Below are 7,067 nucleotides of genomic sequence, written 5' to 3' on the forward strand. Positions count from 1 at the left end.
AAGAACTTAATTTGTGTATATATCCATATAGGGTGGCTACAAATTCCGATTACCCCTTGATAAATGCTAATGTAAATTTTCCCGTTACTCCTTTATAAATGCTAATGTAAGTTTTCCCGTTATCCCTTTATAAATGCTAACGTAAGTTTTTCCATTGTTTCTGATTGTGTGAGTGATGGGTGATACAGTAGTGAAGAACATGTTATTGCAAGATGTTGGGTGTATGAGATTGGAATTAAAGAGATATTGGTTTTCAGCGTGATGGGGCAGCTGCCTATTATGCCCTCACCGTACGCGAATATCTTACGGAAGTCTTACCTGGCGTCGGATTGGTCGTGGCAGTCCGGATCTGCCTGCACCACTTGCATGGCCACCACGAAGCTCAGACTTCACCACCTGTGATAATAAAATTTCTCAAAACCATTGTTCTTCGAGTCATTCCGTTTTTCGTGTAGTTATTTACGTGCTTTTATTGGTTTATGTTACTTATTTTCAGGGGTAACGGGACTTTGTGGTCACCCTGTATATTGTAAAAACTGTCTTCCTCGTACAGCAAATGCATTGAAATCAAGGGCGCCGTTTTCTCTGTAAATATGGGGGGCCCATTCAGATGGGGATTTGTATATTCATAAAAGAATATATATAACAATAAAAAATTGCATATTCATAAGAAATACATGGGTGCCCATATGAGCTTTGGGGAAGGGGGACAGGATTGGCGTCCTTGATTAAAATTATGTATATTAAAAATTATTTTTGTAATATATATAATTTTTTCTCAATTTTATGACTATTATTAATCATAAGTTTTGTTAGAAAACAAAATTTTCATAATCAACTACTTTTTCCTTGCCTTTTACTTTATTCATTAAATTTTCATTAATTTTTGGAACTCAAGACAAATCTAATTGTCTAATAATAAAAATTGTCATATTTAATTTATATTTCAATCGATTAATTTTGAAATTTCAATTTTAAGCGATACTTTTTTCTGACATTATTTTAGTCCGTTAAATTTTCCATTAATTTTGCCAACTACGGATTCACGCTGTCAGCGGTGTGACCAGTTTTGTTCGTCAAAACATCTCCTGGCAGTGACAATTCATCGGTATAATATATCGTATGTGAATACCACTTTCTAGCTTTGGAACTTCTTGTATACAATAAAAGACAAAGCAAGCCAATAAATAATAGTGTTATTGTTCTTTATTAGATAGTATATGCTTTGGTCAGAATTTGCCTTTTGTAATATATCCTAATACTAAACGACACACGGGGCTGCGGTGGCTCAGTGGTAGAGCGTTCGCTTCTAGTGCATGGGGTGGGTTCGATCCCAGCTTGCACCAAGTGAGCTTTGTGGTGGACAAACACCGTGCGCGTGGGTTTTCTCAGGGTTCTCTCGTTTCTTCCCACTTTCTTCATCCCTTCATTTGTCATCATCACCGTCTCCTTTAGCCTAGCCGGCGTATTCGTGGGGCGTAAAGCCAGGGGCGTCATTTAGGGAGGGCAGCAAGGGGCAATTGCCCCTCTCCCAAGAATTTGAGGTATACATATACTTTCAGCGATTGTCTAGTAATAAACTAGTACAAAACGTGAAAGTCTTATGTCAGTGGCGCTCTTGCCCTCCCTCCCAACGCCAAGTCTAAAATGACGCCCCTGCAAAAACGTAAAAATTTCATTTAAACGACATACGTCTCAGTGTGTGCGTCACTCTAATCCGAATAATAAACTAGTAGGTGTTGCATCCTGCCCTATCTCTTGTCTAAAACTAAGCCCTTAAATAATTGAACAAATGTAGTATGGAGTTTGAGTAAGGTTGGTAGACGAACTTAAAATAAATAAGTAAATAAAGTTGTTACAAATAAAGAATTACAGCTTTTACTTAAGCACGATATGAATGAATGAAATTTTAGTTTAACGACCCATGGTTATGCCCTTTAGGCTATTGGGGACGGAAGATTAATGAAAGTGAATGACTGAAATCCTTTGTTCTCACCCACCGGGAATCAAACATGGAACCATGTACATCGAAAGCGCGCGTGCTAGCCACTAGATCAGGTGGGAGGGCTTTACTTGAGCAAGATTTTAATCTATAGTGTACAGAGCGCAATTGATAGGCAAGCAGGAGTACGGGACTCGAGTCCCCACAAATTCATTTTTTTTTATTCCAAATATTTTTTTCTACGTATTCACTGCTTTGTGGCTCTCACACTATCTCTTTCATCACGTGCATTTTCAAATTCAAGCTCTGCTGATATACCAGCCCAGAAAATTCTTTTGATTCCATTTGAATACATAAAAAGGCCATCTTTTATTACTTTGGTATTCTTTGGACTAAAACAAAAGTTATCATAGAAACGGAAATGCCAATAAAATTTCAGTATTTGTAGTAAATCAGGGTGTCTATCGGTCACGAAAAAGTCACGAAATTAGAAAACGGTCATGAAAGTCACGAAATTTAGCTTTTGGGTCACGATTTTTTTTTTTTTTTAACTACAAATGTAAGTATAGATTGGAAAGTTTTGTTCTATAAAACGTCAAAATTCACCACCAAAAATGCCTATGGTCATCTTGAGACGCTACCAAATCGCAACCAAAGTACGTTTCTATCACATGGATGAAAATTCGGCCTAATTCGTACCCAAATTCGTTCTTGAAAATATTAGGAAGTTTTATGATTTGGTAAAGAAAAGGTCAGGAAAAAGTCAAGAAATGTCATTTTGGGATTTTAGTAGACACCCTGTAAATAACAGTATAGTTATTATTATTATTATTATTATTATTATTATTATTATTATTATTATTATTATTATTACTAAGCTCAGTTGTAGAGCGCATATCTCTGGTGCCTGGAATCCCGGGTTCGATCCCCAGCCAAGAAAGTCTGTGTCCCCGTGTGTTTTCTCGTGGTACTCCAATTTCCTCCCACATTGTTATTTCACCAATTATTCTATCACTCTCTTCTCTTAAATCATCCTTTTCCATTAGCTTAATAGGCACAATCGTAAGACGTTAGACAGAAAAAAAAATCATTTTCATTTTGAAATGCTTATATTTTCGCCCGGGAAGTATAGATTTATGGAAAATATTTTATCCGCTTCTCATCTTTAGAATACGCATATCAATAAAAGTGTAACAATAAAGAAAAAGGTGATTTAGTTTTGGCGTAAAATTTTGAATACCTGCCCCATTGGGATATACCCTTTAATCAAAGTTAACCTGATATAAAGTCCAATCTCGAGGTAGGTAGGCTACTGTGTATATTCAAAAATTGATTTTCAAACTGTTGGACTGTATTCCTGTGACGCGATCACAAACCTCAGGAAACGCGGATTTTAATAAGAAGAAAGAACTTAATAGAAAATCCTGTCCTCCTCTCCTTACAGTGGAAATTTTCAAAACCCAGGAGAGACGTGTCCTTTTATTTTTAATGAGATATGTATGTACAGAGTTTCATCTTCCTAAGTTAACGGACTCATGATATACTTTTTTTTTTTTTTTTTTTTTGGCTGAAATTTTGACCTCTTCCTACATTTGAGGATATGCTCAAAGTAATATAATAAAAACTTGACTCAAGGCAGGTACTTTGTTCCAAAATTCGTCTTAACAGGCAACATCGCTTTCAATGTAAAGAAAATAATTATAGAAAATACCTCCCCCCCTCTTAAGACGTGAATTCTGAATATCGCTGGGACACGTGTCTGCTTATTTTTAATGACGAATTTAGATACTGAGTTTCATCTTCCTAACTTGACGGGCACGTGAAATACTGAATTTTTTACTTAAATTTTGAGCTTCCTAACTCCCCCTTAGGATGTTCCTGTGTAAAAGTACGTTCCCAGTTCCAGGTTGGTATTAACTATGTTCATAATTTCGTTTCAGACTGTTCAGTCGCTTTCCCATGATGCTATCACAAACAAGTAATGTTGCTTTCAATATGAAAAATTGTAGAAAATACCCCCCCCCACCCACACACACCGGTTAAAACAGGAATTCTGAAAATCGCTGGGACACTTATCTGCTTATTTTTAATGAGGAGTTTAGATACTAAATTTCATTTTTCCTAACGTGACGGGCTCGTAACAAACTGTATTTGTTATTTAATTTTGAACCCTTTTAGGATGTGCTTATTAATCAACGTAGGAGAAAGGTCGGTAAAAGGATCTCTCATATCATATCACATACTTGCCATGTCACACACCAATCATTCTCCTAGTTCCACAGTGAAAGTTGAAAGAACTATTTGTTACACTGAAGTAGACAAAATTAGCATGTTACGCATATTCCTTACTAGCAGCGTTCACCCCGCTTCGCTGCGGTCACCCCGGAACGCAATAAACTTTGTTACTTAGATAATTTTTACTTTTTCGCTTTCAAGTGATATGATAAAAACCATAGAAGATTGCAGTAAATCTTAACATTATATCGCCTGTCATTTATGTTAACCCGCCCCGCTTCGCTGCGGTCATCCCGGTGCTGGCATATTGTAAAAGTGTCTGTAAAAATAAGCAAATCAATTAAAAAATTTTAAACAGAAGATTCAAGCTATTTTCCGCTGTATATCGCCTGTCATTTATGTTAACCCGCCGAGTGACACGGTCATGCGGGTTGCATATAAATACGTTTATTTTTACCTATGATGAACTAATAACAAAGGATTTGTACGTTATGGACACTTGAATGGTCAATTATCTCAAGACACTGGTAATTAAAAATTAAAGTGATATGATAAAAACCATCTAGGGTCCAAATCCTAATAACCCCCCAAAAATGAAAGAAATTGGTTCAGCCGTATTAGCGTGATGAGCGGACAAAGGATTTTGTACGTTCTCTTTTATATATATAGATAAGATAAATGCTACAGTAATTGTTGAAAACTCAGTTCTTTGTGTTCTCCAAGTGCACAATTGAGCAATGCAGACGGAAGTGTTCTCCCATGAATTGTCATGCAAGAACGTTATATAATGTATTGTAAGGCATATTGTAAGGCAAAATTATCTTAGGATCGCTTTGCCTTCCGGTAATACCCGTTACTCAGAGATAATTTTACCCTCTTTGTTCGGAATTAAGAGAAATAGTGCTGTCGGATGGTTGGAGGCATTAAAATCGTAAATTTCATGTAAGTCTGTATACGCAGGTCCAAATATGAAAGGTAAGTGACCACAATAAGGTCCATTCTGAATTTCTCGAGAACTATAAATTTTCATTGACAGGGTAACAGCAGCAGGCATAATTTCTGATGCCTTCTGTTTTGGTGATTCAGCGTACTCGCATCAGTCTGTTAATACCAGCATGTGTTACATCAAAGTTTTCCTATAGTCGAAAACACTGCTGTTACATTTTTCGCAACAAGATAAGTTGCAATATTTCCTTTTCCTGTCTGTCTGAAGGAAATTATTTCAGAGCAAGTAGTTTTCATCTAGGTTTCAGAGATACAATATCAAACCAACACACTATGTAATGGAACTCAATAAGGCTCAGATGGGGACACGAGAGACATAGTGCCATGAAGAATGTATTCAGTTAGACGACGAAAAAGTATGCCTTCGCTGTGAATACAAATATCTAGTTCTGACAATGGAAAACATATTTTTAATTTTTAATATTTCAAAATGCATATACAAAGAGAGAGTGTCTTTTTTGGAACCAAGTTTTTCTGATGTAGAAACAAACCTTGTTCTACTGAATATTCAAGCCAGTACTTCTCCAGGAATGGATGGCATATACTATAAACGTTACAAAATCTTCCATACTCTGAAAAGAATTTACTATTAAAAACATACAATTATATTTGGGAAACAGCATATATTCCGTTACAATGGAAACAAATTCTTATAATTCCTATTTTAAAATATAAACAATATATTGAAAAAGTGGATAATTACAGACCAGCACCTTTACTTCCTTGTTCTCTCAAGCTTTTTGAAAACTTATCATTAAATAGGTTATTATGATTCCTAGAACACCATTAAGTCTTACCTCCCATTATCACGGGTTTTTAGAAAAGCAATCGCAACATTTGATGGCCTTGGGCCGGTCATTCTCGGATATTTATGAAACTTATCTTGAAAGGAAATTTGTAATGGCAATAAGTATTGATTTAAGAAGAGCATATGACTCGATCTTATTAGATATTCTCGTAGAAAAAATATACACATTAAATATACCTTCAGAATTTATCAATCGGAAAATATATATTAAACAAAACTACAATAAAGCAAGAACAACATTAGTCGGATTACTTAAAGGAAGTAAATACACTATCCTATTCTCAAGTAGTTTTTAAACTAGAGAAGTAAGTAATTTCTTAACTAGAGAACTAAGTCCAATTCTATTCAATATTTACATTTCGGATTTAATTACAGAAATCAAAAAATATCAAAATATATGCTGCCGATATTGCACTAGTTATGGTTACAAATGATATTATTAAAGATAAAAACTTAAAAAGCACTAAATAAAATAGTAAATTGGCCTATAAGTAATGGTTTAGAAATTAATTGGATTAAAGAATGTATACTGTATTTACAAGAAAACTTCATTACACAATATCAAACATACAATTAAATGGATATATAATAATCATAACTTCAAATATTTAGGACTTTGCTTGGATACAAAAATGAATTGGTGACTTCATCTATCTCATCTGGTAACAACTATGAATGAATATCATAATATAAGCTTAAGCATCAAAAGATGGGGAATACATCCAATATGTTGCAATAAAAGTAAAATACAATGGCGAAAATCCTATACGGTAGCTATATTTTATGCGGAAAAGGTGACTTATTTTTTATCAGAAAATAAAACTCATATTTGCCTATTCAATGCTTAAAATTACATGTTCACAATCTAGTTTTTGTCCGAGAAATGCTAGTTCGAAGAAATGTATGATTCCTATACACATTCAAGTCTTCAAACTAGCAGAAAACTTTATATTATCAAGAATGGCGAAAACAAAGAATCATACCATAGAAATACTTTATCGAATCAAATATATATTAGAAAAAAGAATAAGGGAGTACCGTATAGATATAATTTTCCATGGATAATAAGAGCCTTTT

The sequence above is a fragment of the Thermobia domestica genome, chromosome 9 (assembly GCF_964235325.1).
Source record: "Thermobia domestica chromosome 9, izTheDome1.hap1.1, whole genome shotgun sequence".
NCBI lineage: Eukaryota > Metazoa > Arthropoda > Insecta > Zygentoma > Lepismatidae > Thermobia > Thermobia domestica.